The sequence below is a fragment of the Musa acuminata genome, chromosome BXJ2-3 (genome assembly GCF_036884655.1).
Source record: "Musa acuminata AAA Group cultivar baxijiao chromosome BXJ2-3, Cavendish_Baxijiao_AAA, whole genome shotgun sequence".
NCBI classification, from domain to species: Eukaryota; Viridiplantae; Streptophyta; class Magnoliopsida; order Zingiberales; family Musaceae; genus Musa; species Musa acuminata.
Genome location: NC_088340.1, coordinates 27,309,244 through 27,324,003, shown reverse-complemented (window position 1 = coordinate 27,324,003; position 14,760 = coordinate 27,309,244).

Below are 14,760 nucleotides of genomic sequence, written 5' to 3'. Positions count from 1 at the left end.
TCATGTATGAATTTATTGAATGTGATTTTGAGGATGATTTCGGATTTCACAAATGCTTGATTCATACTTATGACATGAGACACATTTTAAATATGAATCATGTTCAATGCTTCAATCATATTATATCTCCCTTAATTCATTTTGTTCTCCTAGATTTATTTACCAAAGAGGAGAATCTTCCGAAAATGAAATGATACAAATGAATCACTTATCGATATGTCTTTTTGAAATATCTTTTTAATGTGATGTTGATAATTTGAGATGCCTATTGGAATTCATGACATGAGATAATTGAATCCTTGACTTACTCTAGCTTGAAAATAGATGTTTAAAATCTTGCTTGATGAGTTGTTTTATAAGATTTTGCCTTTACGTCTTGAACTTTCATGCTTATCTTGATTTGGCATATAATGACTAAGGCATGCTTAGATAAAAAAGAATCACTTAAAAAATACTTTTCCCATCTGATCGAGATTAATGATTTCATGATATTTTGTGAATCTCGAAATTGATTTTGATGACTTGATTATGAATTTCAAGTTAACGAGTTGATTTGAATGAGTTTTATCTAAATCATAATCTTGATCTTGCAAAATTGGAATCACAAATAATATCTTTTGGTATTCATGAATTGATACTCACAATATGAAAGTATTGGTATTAATGACTTGAATTTGATTGAAACATTGCATGCTTAAATTAATCATTCTCCTATGTTTCAAAAATTCTTTAAATGCCTTATGTGATGATTGAAAATTAATTTGCTTTATGATGAATCATGAATCATGAATCATGACTTGATCTATGATATTGATATATTTTAATCATGATCCTTGGTTGTATAATTCTTTTGCTCTATTAAAAAGATTTATCGAATGAATCATGTCCTTCTTGAATTTTCTTGATATCATGACATGATTTTGTAATATGGCTTGTATAATGATTAAATTTTTTAGCCATTGGTTTCTCTCTTCTTTTTTATAATAATAAAGGGGGAGTTAGTTTACTAGCCTGCATATTTCAAAGGAAGGAAAATTTGCTAGCTCGATCATTTCATTGAAAGAACTTGCTATCATGAACACTACCAATGAATTGCAAATCCTGCAATCTAAAGAGAAGCAAAGAATTGCTATCTCGAAAGAAGCAAAAAATGTAAAACTTAGAAAACTTGCAATATAATTGCTCTTACCATGCTTTGTATAAAAAATGAGTTGATATCCTTAAAAGCATCGCATTAAATTTTTTAGTCTATTGCAATGTATCACATGTATCGCAAATTGAAAATTTTGAGACTATTATCATATCATGTTTAACAATTGATATCTTTCATTGATATGATAAATTATCAATCTCATAATGTATCGCATAATGATATCATGATGTGCGATTGTATCATGTGATCCTCGGTGAATTTTCACATTGATATCCTTCATGAAATAATTTCTTTGCATTATTGTCTTGTATGCATCATGTGATGATTGAAATATTGATTAATGCAAAGTTGATGTAAAAGACTAAATCATTGGTTCCTCTCCTTCTTTTTGATATTGACAAAGGGGGAGAAAGTTATTGCTAGCTTGCACACTTGAATGAAGAAATTTGATATATCAAACATCATAAATATTGTTACTTGCAAAGAAAAGCAAAGTGCAATCTTGCACAAAAATTCAAGTGTTGAATTGCCATGATTGAACTTAAGAATCTTGGTATGCTTTTGTGCTTATATGTTGTGATGAAAATCTAGCTTCATGTTATAATAACTTGAATATTGATGAAAATCTAGCTTCATGCTAGAGCTACTTCTCCTTTTTGTTGATGACATAGGGGGAGAAGTATATTGATGACTTCATGCATTGAATTGAATATTTTATATATTTGCATGATGGTTTAAATGTTTATCAGAACATGTGATGAATGTTACTTGGATTTGGGATAATCCAAGTGTTCTATCAATGGCATATTGATAGAGGGAGTTTGGTTAAACTCCGAGGTGTTAAGGTTAACTCCGTTAGTCATCAATTAGTTGTCATCATAAAAAAGGGGGAGATTATTGAATCTCGGATTTTGATGATGAAACTAATTGATTGTGTTTAGATGTTTAACTGTATTTTGAGTGATGCAGGTCTACTCGATCAGGATTAGACAGTTAATGCAGAAGGAATTGACGTTGCATTGGAGGAGATCACGTTAGGATATTGGATGGCAGAAGGCTTCGGACGTCGGACGTTGGGCATCGGGCCAAGAGCAGAATTGCGCCAAGGATATCGGGGTTACGGAGGTCAACCACTGATTGGGCAATAAGCCGCAAGAGAGAACGATGCGCCGAAGAATTGGATGAAGTGCCAACCAATGAAGTGTCGGGCAACAGAATGTCAATTCGCTTTGTAATATTATCTAGATCGAAGTAGAGTTTTGGTTTATGTGTGCAGGTTTAACTATGATAACGATGAAGACATAAAGAGAAACAAAGTGTCGGAGTCAAGCGCGAAGGATTTGTTGCAAGTTTGAGAGTTCGACGGAAGTCCGAAGGTTCGTCGGGAATGCTGCCGGAAGTAGCCGAGAATGAGTAGGGAGCTTGCCGAAGGGTTTTTCGGAAGCTCGCCGGAAGGTTCGTTGGAAGTTCGCAGAGCTCGCCGAGAAAGATCGGAGCTTGCCGAAGAAGCTCATTGGAACTCGCCAAGATCAAATCGTGAAGTCTAGGAGCTTACCGGGAGTCCGTAGAATGGTTTTCGAGAGTTCGTCGGAAGACCGTCAGAAGTTCGCCGGAAGCTCGCCGGAAAAAGTCTTGACTTGCGGACTTTGTAATAGCTTAGGAAATGTCTTTAAATTCATAATTAGCATGTTAATTAGGGTTAAGATTAGGTGTTAATCCTATAACCCAAGTAGGGGCCAATTGGGCCCGAGTTTAGACTAGTTTGGGCCAAGTTTGGAGACCAACCAGTGAGCTGAAATAGTGTAGGCGATGGCACCTCCTGGTTGGGCAGTGGCACCGCTTCGCTGGGCGGTGGCACCGCCAGTCCATTGTCAGTGTCAGACACTGACAAGCGGGGCACCGCCACTGACAGGCAGTGGCACCGCCGGCATCGGGAATCAAAGATAATTCAAATTTTAGAGCCCAAATTTGAATCATCTTGAGGCCTATAAATACTCCTCAAATCTTAGTTGAGAAAACAACTTTTGGAGAAGCAATTGATTGAGAGAAAGGTCTTAGAAAATTCTTAGCAAGTCTTGTTTTTAATTTGCTAGAGTGTTCACCTCCTTCTTTCTTGCTGAAAATTTGTAAAAGTGTGAACCGCTTGTAAAAAGTTGTAAGAGGCGTATTTACTCTTCCCCTTCAAGAGATTTGCTAGTGGAAGGTGGGAGCCTCATCGAAGAGGGCCTCGCAAGTGGATGTAGGTCATTTGACCGAACCACTTTAAAATCGGTGTGATCTCTGGTTTGCATTTCATTATTGCTATTTACATTACTGCAAACCTTCTTACGTGCTTTATTTCCTCATTACCTTTGCTGCACAACTTTATGAATACGCTTTCAAGTTAAGCACTTCCGAGTTTGATTTTTATCGTATGAAAGATTTGTCAAAACCGACGTTTTAATCCGTTGCACTAATTCACCCCCTCCCCCCCCTCCCTCTTAGTGCCGCTCCGATTCTAACAAAAGCCTAATGGGTCCTCCCCTAGTGGGTATTGGATCTACATCCAATAAGACAAGGGTTCCGTTGGATATGTCATATCCGAACCTCTACTCATCACAATGCCTACCATATGTGTGACCCTCCAGGCCCAATATCGAGCTGGCCGTGAGTCATAACTGTCAGAACTCCTTCTAACTCAGTGAATTATTATCTCTGTAATAATTCACTTGACTCATCGACTACGGACGTACTAGGCCACTACGCCGTAGTCCCCAGACGATACAGGGGAATCCAATCTATTGGACCTATCTGTCCTCAGTTACTGTGTACCTATAGTCCCTCATCCATCTAATATCCCAGAGACCGTATATCGAGCATGGTGCTGTCAGACCCATACGGTTTCTACTCGAGTCTCGCTCTAATGGATTCTCTTGGAGAACTCTTTCTCACTCAACCCGAATGATCCTGGCTAGGGATTTTTCAGAGTAAGAACATATGAGATATTCCTCTCATGACGCCGATGTTGAATCTTGGATTTTGATGATGAAGTCAATTGTCATTTATTATCTAATCTATATGTTGAGATAAGTGTGCAGGATTAACTACGATGAAAGTAAGATATGCAGCAGGAGTTGCGCCGGAGTCAAGACAATGATCACGTTGGAAGTTCGAGAGTTCGACGGAAGTTCGGACAGTCGTCGGAGGTTCTGCGGGAACAAATCCGAGAAGTCCATGAGCTTGCCCAAGAAGCTCGTCGGAACTCGCCAAGTGGATCGTCGAAAGTCTAGGAGTTTGCCGGAAGTCCGTAGGAGCATCACCAAGGGTTCATCGGATGATCGACGGAAGTTCGCCGGAAGCTCGCCAGAAGAAGCGATTGACGCACCGGAGCAAGTTGCAGTAAATGTCTTAGGAAATATCGTAGTTAGCACAATGATTAAGTTGGAAATGGTAGGTGATCCCATTAACTTAATCTTGGGGCAATTGGGCCCCTGAAAAACCCAAATTGGGCCGAATGGATCAACCCATTCGGACCCTGATTTCTGCCAGGCGGTTGAACCGCCCAAGCCAGGCGGTGGCACCGCCTGGGCTCAGTCTCCGAGCGAGACTGGGCAGTGCAACCGCCCTTGACAGGAGGTGGCACCGCCTGGGCTCGGTCTCCGAGCTCTGGCTGAGCAGTGCAACCGCCTGAGCTCGGTCTTCGAGCTCTGGCAGGAGGTGCAACTGCCCCTGACAGGAGGTGGCACCGCCCAGAGGCTCAGTCTTCGAGCTCTGCCAGGCGGTGCAACCGCCAAATCCCGGAATTCAGGGAATTGACAATTTTGAGCTCCAAATTCAAACTGGATTGGGGCCTATAAATACCCCACCCTTTCAACACTGAAAGGGCACCCAAAAACCACTGAAATTCTGATTTTACTTTATGATTTTTAGAGCTCAAAAGTGTTGTATGAGTTGAAAGTTCTTCTTCCTCTTTTCTACCAAGTCCTAATTGGTTAAGAGAGGAAAGGAAATTCTATAAGGGTTGTCTCCTAAGCCCGTCAAAAGGAGTGAAACTGTAAAAGGGTGGTTGGCCTTCGCCTATTGAAGGAAGGCCTCTAGTTGACGTCGGTGACCTCGTCGGTGGAGGAAGCCAAAAGTGGAGTAGGTCAAGATTGATCGAACCACTCTGAATCTCGGTTTGCATTTACTTTGAGCATCTTATCTTTACTGCAAACCTCCTCAAAAGCTTACTGCTTTCTGCGCATATACGATTGGGTTTCAAGCTTTGCACTTTCCGAATCGGCATTTAGACGTAAATCAATTTTATCATACGATCATTATATTTCAGTTTGCGTTTACGTTTTGATTTCTATCATAACTGCAAACTGCCTTAATATCCTTGCTTTAACTGCATCTCGCTTAATTAAGTGATTTACGAATCAGCATTTAGACGTAAATCAATTTTTCCGTACGAATATCATATTTCAGTTTGCGCCTACTATTTGATTTGAACCATTACTGCAAACTGCATTTATATCTTTGTTGCATCCCTCTTAATCAAAAGTTAAAGTGATTTACGAATTGGCTTTCTTACTGAAATCACTTTTATCGAACAAACGTAGTTTATTTTGAATCGTAGAAGGTTTTCCGCTGCACTAATTCACCCCCCCCCCCCTCTTAGTGCTCTTGATCCTAACAATTAGTATCAGAGCGGGGTTAACTCTCAAACGGATTAAAACCCAAGAGAGATGGCATACGCTAGAAACCAAGAGGGCCATTCTATTACACTTCCACCCATGTTCAATGGGACGGACTACACCTATTGGAAGACCCGAATGAGGATCTTTCTTATTTCTATGGATTTTAAACTTTGGAATCTTGTTGAAAATTGATTTTTGAAGTCTTCTCTTCCAATGATTGATTGGAATGAATTGGAGAAGAAGGCTTTCGCTCTTAATGCAAAGGCTATGAATGCCTTATTTTGTGCACTTGATAAAAATGAGTTCAACTGTGTTTCGGTTTGTGAAACCGCATTTGATATTTGGCACACACTCAAAGTGACTCACGAAGGCACAAGTAGAGTGAAAGAGTCAAAAATCAATCTTTTGATACATTCTTTCGAACTTTTCAGGATGAAACTGAGTGAGACTATTGGCGACTTGTTTACCCGTTTCACGGATGTCGTTAACGGTCTAAAAGGACTCAGAAAAAGTTTTTCGGATTTTGAGCTCGTAAATAAGATTCTAAGATCCCTTCCTAAAAGTTGAGATCCTAAAGTCACTGCTATTCAAGAGGCGAAAGATCTAAACAAGTTCCCTCTTGAAGAACTAATCGGATCATTAATGACCTACGAGATGACTTGCAAAGCTCATGAAGAGCAAGAAGACATCATTCCAAAGAACAGGAAGGATATGACGCTTAGAACTTCATAAGACCACTTGAGAGAAAACTCAAGTGATGAGGACTGTGACGATGACTTGGCACTTCTAACAAGAAAATTCAAAAAATTCATTAAAAGAAACAAGTTTAAGAATGACACAAAAAATAAACTTGAACCCAAGAAGGACCAAGTTATTTGCTACAAGTGCAAAAAGTCGGGACACTACAAAAGTGATTGTCCCCAAGTCAAAAAGAGAACATCAAAGAAGAAGGCGCTCAAAGCAACGTGAGATGACTCGAGCGCGTCCGAAGAAGAGGAGTCCAACACCGAGCAAGTTGCTCATTACGCCTTAATGGCCATCGGAAAGGAGGTAACGAACTTAATAGATGCAGATTTATCATTTGATGAATTATTAAATGCCTTCCATGACTTATTTGATGAATGCAAGATTATCAGTAGAAAATACAAATTGCTAAAAAAGGAGCACGATAGTCTTACTTGTAATTTCGATAAGTTAAAAAGTGAATATCATGATAGTTTAGGTTCATGCATAAAATGCCATGATCTAGAAACTCTCCAAAAGGAAAACTTGCTACTTAAAGACACCTCGAAGAAATTTGAGGTTGGTAGCAAGTCTTTGAACATGATCCTTGCAAACAAGGGTCACGTTCCCAAAAGAAGTGGAATCGGATTTGTGAGAAGTCCTCACCAAAATCCAACCACCTTCATAAAAGGCCTCATCTTACATGTTCGACACCAAAGCAAATGCAACTTTTGTTGCAAACTTAGACACAAAACGCATTATTGTCCATTCAAGAAAATTAGTCCGAACAGATTAATTTGGGTTCCTAAAGGAACCATGATAAATTCTATGCAACATGATAAAAAATGTAGATCTATTTTTGAGGCACCCAAAAGCAAATGGGTACCTAAAGATCATCCTTTCTTGTAAAGACATAAAACATCATAAGTTGGGAGCAAGAAATAATATCCTGCTCTTTGGATTCTCGATATTCATGACCCGAGATCCAAAAAGAACTCGCGATGCTCTTTAGCCTAAATAACAAAAGAGGATTAGAAAATTAAAATTACAAATGTGATATAGATACAATCCTATTTGATCCCTCAGAATTGGAAATCCATGATTCTCACTTCATATATCCTCTGGATTTTCGAACCCATTGATGTCATCCGTTTGTTACTTTCGAATCCAACTATATCATGAACTTACTAAGTTTGTCATGAATTTGCAAGGCTTACCAACTTGAACAATCTGTCGCAAACATGTGCACAACATTTAGAGTATGCACGTCACAAGATCTATCTTGATCATGCAAAATTTCTTATCTTACAATGAAAATTCTTACTTAATTACATAAGTAAAGTTGATTGCTCTAAATAAAAATTCTTCTTAAGTCAAAAACATTTAAATCAGATCACACTATAGTCAGAACAAGTGCTCACCGCCTGCAGGCGGTGGCACCGCCCCAGCTGGAGGTAGCACCTCCGGCTATCATGTGTTGCAAGCGGTTGCACCGCCCCAGCCAGCGGTGCAACTGCCCGTAATTCTGCCTCTTTTTAACCCGAGCTAGGGCCGACGGTGGAACCGACCCCAACTCACTCCCTCCCCCTCTTTACTCTTTCAAAGCTTCGCCACCTCCATTTCACCCCTCATAGCATCCCAAATACTCCTCATTTTGAAGTAAAAGATCAACAATCTCTCCTTCTATTGAAGATCTCACTAAGGTATTCTCTAAGAACCCCTTAAATTCTGTTTTTGATTCATTTACTCTTTCTCATTACTATCCTCTTAAATAGCAGTAGTTATGGGGTCTAGAAGATCCTTAAGGGACAAAGGGAAGAGGAGATTAGTGGAAGATTTTGATCTTACCCTTTTCGATTCAAAATATCATGCTGAAAAGTTTTTCTCTTTCGAACTTAGGAGTGTCAATAAGGGATAACATGTAGATTTAAATGAACTAAGAGACTTAGAGACAATCCAATGGTTTGCAAACTTAGATCTACTCCCTATTTTACAAATTAGTGAACCCATCTATCCAAGACTTGTTAGATTGTTTTACAACAATATATAAGTAGATGAAGAAGAACGAATGTCTACCTATCTCTTAGGACAACACATCTCCATTACGGATAAATTCATTTGCGACATGATAGGCATTCCCCTAAAAAACAGAGGACTTTATTTTAGAGGATCATGGGATGATGAAACTGTTGGGACAACATATGTTGAAGCCTTAGGAATAATTTTCGCCAATCCCAACTTAGCATTTGTTCCTAAAAGTTGTGAACATCTACTACCACTAAACACTAAGGTACTTCATCATATCCTAACTAGCATCATTCTCCCTAAACAATATCATCATGATGAAGTAAGCCAAATAGAATTAGGAACTATGTATTGGATCATGAAAGGACATGACATCTGTCTTGGTTATCTTATCCAGTAAAACATGTTAGAACTATCTAAGAAAGACATGATGCTTCCATATGGTGGTATAATCACTAGAATACTGAAAGCCTACGATATTCCAATACCACCAGAAGAAGAAGTAATAAAAGTAGATAGGTTTAGCATAATAAATAAAAATCTACTTCACCGATTAAGATGTGTTTATAGAAACGGTAACTGGGTTAGAATGCCTAGAAGAACCGATCCCCCCCAACCTGAATCGGAACCGGAAACACCAGTCTTTAGGGGTACTCAATCTCTTCTGATCTGTCCCTTTGAGGAAACACATTCATTTGAGCAAGCTACTGCATTATCTGACGAAGATATTGGGATTCGGATGGACCGATTTGAACAAAGACAAGAACGGCTTGAACATCGACAAGATCAAATCCTATCTGAGCTACAGCAAATTCATCGACAATTTGACTCTTTATTTAGGCACTTTAATTTTCCACCTCCTGAATGAACTTATATGTGAACACAATCACCTATTGTTATTGTAAACTCTTTATGTTACTCACCATGATGCCCTTTGCCTTGATCCTTGATATGGTTACCTGATGTATTTATTTGTGAGCATATGCAGAGTTACAAACATCTCTCATTGTTTAATCTCGTTATTCATTGTCAGATTTTACATTGAAACTAAATGTTTTTATAACTACTTTGAAAACCTTGTGCCTTGGTTTCCATGATAAATATGATTTGAGAAAATGATATACCAATGCAGTTGATGAGTCATGACATTGTCATGATATTATTATTACCATAACACTAAACATCAACTAGTTGATATTTTTACAAAACCTTTAAGTGAAGAACAATTTGATTTCATAAGAAGAGAATTAGGAATGTTGATGTGTCCGAATACATAAACTTGTTGAAATTATTTTTTGAACTTTATTGAATGATTGATCAATTTCACTTAATTGCTATGATGATTTTACACAATTACATGTTAGAAATTATGTGTATGAATATAAAAATTTCCATGATAATAAGCATATTTTGTCTTTATGATCATATTTGAAAATCAATAGCACAGTCTCATCCAAATGCATGAAAGTCTTAATTTCGTTTTCGGATTCTCTTAAAAATCAGAGTTTTTCGATACATTATCCTCTTTCGGACTTAATAAAGCATATGTCACAACGAGTTTAATTCTCATCATTGTTGACATATGAAATACATCTCTCATACACCTATGTGAAGAATATTCTTTAAAGAAATGGATTTAATAAAATGATTCCTGATTATATGAATGATAGTGTTTTTACTAACAAGGATTCATTTCTAATACATATCTTAATCCTTGTGAAAATGAAGCAAGATTTAATCTCTCATCAATTTTAACTTCATTTAAAGTAAACTCACAAATAGATGGTGGAGATGCGGGGTAAAAACAGAATTGATATCTCCATGTCATGGTTGCATAATTGACTCACTATTGAAAATGACATGAACCTAGTAAAGGCATCACACTTATGCTCAAAATTCGCTTATATTGTTCTCCTGGTATCACAATTACCATGCTTTTTGTTGATGACAAAGGGGGAGAAATATATGAGTATTAATGTCATGCTTGCATCACCAAGAGATATATGAATTGATGCTATGATTGCTATAATTTGCATTATGCCTTGTTTGTATCATGTAATGATATCAAAATCTTACTTCACAGTTTTACATGTTGATATCTTACAATATGATGAATTGATACTATTACCATCATTCAAACTTGTTATGTAAAATTTGAAAATGAATGTCAAGCCTTGACATCATCTTTAGAGAGATACATCATGATGGGAATCATGATAGGAGTATTGATAAGTTTAAATGATTTTAACTTATCAATATGTCTCTTGAATTCAAAAGTTTTGAATTCAAGAATGACTTATCTCAAGTATGGCATATAGACAGGGGGAGTTAAGGTTAACTCCATTATCAATTGATTGTCATCATCAAAAAGGAGGAGATTGTTGAATCTCGGATTTTGATGATGAAGTCAATTGTCATTTGTTATCTAATCTATATGTTGAGATAAGTGTGCAGGATTAACTACGATGAAAGTAAGATATGCAGCAGGAGTTGCGCCGGAGTCAAGACAATGATCACGTTGGGAGTTCGAGAGTTCGACGGAAGTTCGGACAATCGTCGGAGGTTCTGCGGGAACAAATCCGAGAAGTCCATGAGCTTGCCAAAGAAGCTCGTCGAAACTCGCCAAGTGGATTGTCTCAAGTCCAGGAGTTTGCCGGAAGTCCGCAGGAGCATCATCGAGGGTTCATCGGATGATCTACGGAAGTTCGCCGGAAGCTCGCTGGAAGAAGCGATTGACGCACCGAAGCAAGTTACAGTAAATGTCTTAGGAAATGTCGTAGTTAGCACAATGATTAAGTTAGAAATGGGAGGTGATCCCATTAACATAATCTTGGGGCAATTGGGCCCCTTAAAAACCCAAATTGGGCTGAATGGATCAACCCATTCGGACCCTGATTTCTGCCAAGCGGTTGAACCGCCCAAGCCAGGCGGTGGCACCGCCTGGGCTCAGTCTCCGAGCGAGACTGGGCGGTGCAACCGCCCCTGACAGGAGGTGGCACCTCCTGGGCTCGGTCTCCGAGCTCTGGCTGAGCGGTGCAACCGCCTTAGTCAGGCGGTGGCACCGCCTGAGCTCGGTCTTCGAGCTCTAGCAAGAGGTGCAACCGCCCCTGACAGGAGGTGGCACCGCCTAGAGGCTCAGTCTTCGAGCTATGCCAGGCGGTGCAACCGCCAGATCCCGGAATTCCGAGAATTGACAATTTTGAGCTTCAAATTCAAACTAGGTTGGGGCCTATAAATACCCCACTCTTTCAGCACTGAAAGGGCACCCAAAAACCACCGAAATTCTGATTTTACTTTATGATTTTTAGAGCTCAAAAGTATTGTATGAGTTGAAAGTTCTTCTTCCTCTTTTCTACCAAGACCTAATCTGTTAAGAGAGGAAAGAAAATTCTGTAAGGGTTGTCTCCTAAGCCCGTCAAAAGGAGTGAAACTGTAAAAGGGTGGTTGGCCTTCGCCTATTGAAGGAAGGCCTCTAGTTGACGTCGGTGACCTCGTCGGTGGAGGAAGCCAAAAGTGGAGTAGGTCAAGATTGACCGAACCACTCTAAATCTCGGTTTGCATTTACTTTGAGCATCTTATCTTTACTGCAAACCTCCTCAAAAACTTACTGCTTTCTACGCATATACGATTGGGTTTCAAGTTTTGCACTTTCCGAATCGGTGTTTAGACGTAAATCAGTTTTATCGTACGATCATCATATTTCAGTTTGCATTTACGTTTTGATTTCTATCATAACTGCAAACTGCCTTTATATCATTGCTTTAACTACATCTCACTTAATCAAGTGATTTACGAATCAGCATTTAGACGTAAATCAATTTTTCCATACGAATATCATATTTCAGTTTGCGCCTACTATCTGATTTGAACCATTACTGCAAACTGCATTTATATCTTTGCTGCATCTCGTTAATCAAAACTTAAAGTGATTTACGAATTGGCTTTCTTACTGAAATCACTTTTATCGAACGAACGCAGTTTATTTTGAATCGTAGAAGGTTTTCCACTACACTAATTCACCCCCCCTCTTAGTGCTCTTGATCCTAATAGCCAAGAGTGGATGATCCTCTATCGACACTCAATAGCCCTCGTAAGGTCGACTACCACTCCCAATGACCAGCTGTACTAGATCCAGGATAGTCAAACCTATAAGTCTGGTATCAAAGAGTGGAGCACTCATACAGGACATCCTTGGTGTCTCAAGTCTAAGGACCAGATATACCACTAGGACTACGGAATCGCTGTCTGATAATAAGGCATCATCAACCATCCAACATTCCGTAAGCGGATTAATCAATGAACTCATTCTCCAATAAGCACCTATACTGTATCCTTAGTGTCCCTACACGAGTAGCTATGAGACCAGCTGCATCCATCATATGGACGGGTATGCAGCACATCAGTCTGTCCGGTTATTACGATGTCCCTCTCGAGTAACCTATGACCGGGATTATTTAGGATATGTGTTTAAAGGTGAATCAATCTCATTATCATGATCTCATCACGATCCGATTCTCATTGCATAAATCCAAGGACATCACAATATATATATGCATATATGCAATAGTTATAAAGTGATATACGCCAAAATATAATAAGCAAAAAGATTCTGTATCAAGTCACACGTGGCATCACTCACGTGAATGGCTTACTGGGCACCTATGACTAGCAGAAGTCATAGTAGAAATCCACATGGTTATAGAGGAAGATCTAAGTCTAGAAGAGATATCAAATATTTTCATTATAACAGGCTAGGTCACATGAAAAAAGAGTGTAGGTTTTGGAAGCGAGAACAGAATGAAATGAAGAAAAATGAGAAAGAGACCAATATAGTTGCTGTTGAAAGTAATATCACTATTGTTTATGATGAAGGTTGTGTCAGTCTTGTAGCTCAGGACAGTAATTGGGTAATTGACTTTGGTGCTTCATTTCATATTACTGCTCATGGTGATTTCTTTAGATCTTACACTGCTGGTGATTTTGGTAATGTCAGAATGGGAAACAGTGGTACATCTAAGATTGTGGGTATTGGATATATTTGCTTGGAGACCAATATTGGGAGCAAATTGATACTCAAAGATGTAAGACGTGTTCCAGATATTTGTCTTAACTTGATATCTACAGGTAGACTTGATGATGAGGGCTTTGCACACTATTTTGGTGAAAGCAAATGGAAACTCACTAAAAGTTCTCTGATTGTGGCAAGAGGAAAGAAACTTAACTCTTTTTATGTCATGGAAGCTAAGCTACACAAAGGAGAGATTAATGCAATTCAAAAAGGTGAAAGTATAGATCTTTGGCATAAGAGGCTTGGACATATCAGCGAGAAGGTACTTCAAACTCTTGCTAGAAAGCAGTTCTTACCAGAGTTGCAAGGTACATCTCTTAAATTTTATGATTATTGCTTAGCTGGAAAAACACATAGAGTTGCATTTCATACATATCCATCATCTAAAAGATCAGATGTTATTGATTTAGTTTATACTGATGTTTGTACTATGCAAACTAGAACTCTTGAAGGTGCTTTTTATTTTGCTACTTTTATTGATGACTATTCTAGAAAAGTGTAGGCTTTTGCTTTGAAATCTAAAGACCAGATACTCGATGTTTTCAAGGAGTTTCATGTCAGTGTTGAAAGAGAGACTGGTAGAAAACTAAAGTATATTCGATCAGATAATGGTGACGAGTATAGGGGTCCTTTTGAGAATTATGGTAGGTTTCATGGTATTAGGCTTGAGAAAACAGTTCCTAAAACTCCTCAATAGAACGGTGTGGCAGAAAGGATGAACAGAATCATTGAAGAAAAGATTAGGTATATGCTTTCCTACGCCAAGTTACCAAAGTCATTTTAGGGGGAGGCTATGAGGACTACAATTGATCTGATGAATCTTTCTCTATCAGTTCCTCTTAAAGGTGATGTTCCAAAGAGAGTATGGAGAGGAAAAGATATATCTTATAATCACTTAAGAGTCTTTGGGTGTAAAGCATTTGTTCATATTCCCAAAGAGGAGAGGTCCAAGCTTGATAATAAAGCAAAAGCATGTATCTTCTTGGGATATGGTCATGAAGAGTTTGGGTACAGATTATGGGATCTAGTGAATAAGAATATTATTAGAAACAGAGATGTTGTGTTTCTTGAAGACCAATTGTTTGATGATGGTAATAATATTGAGAAGCTAGAAACCTCTGTTTATATTCCTT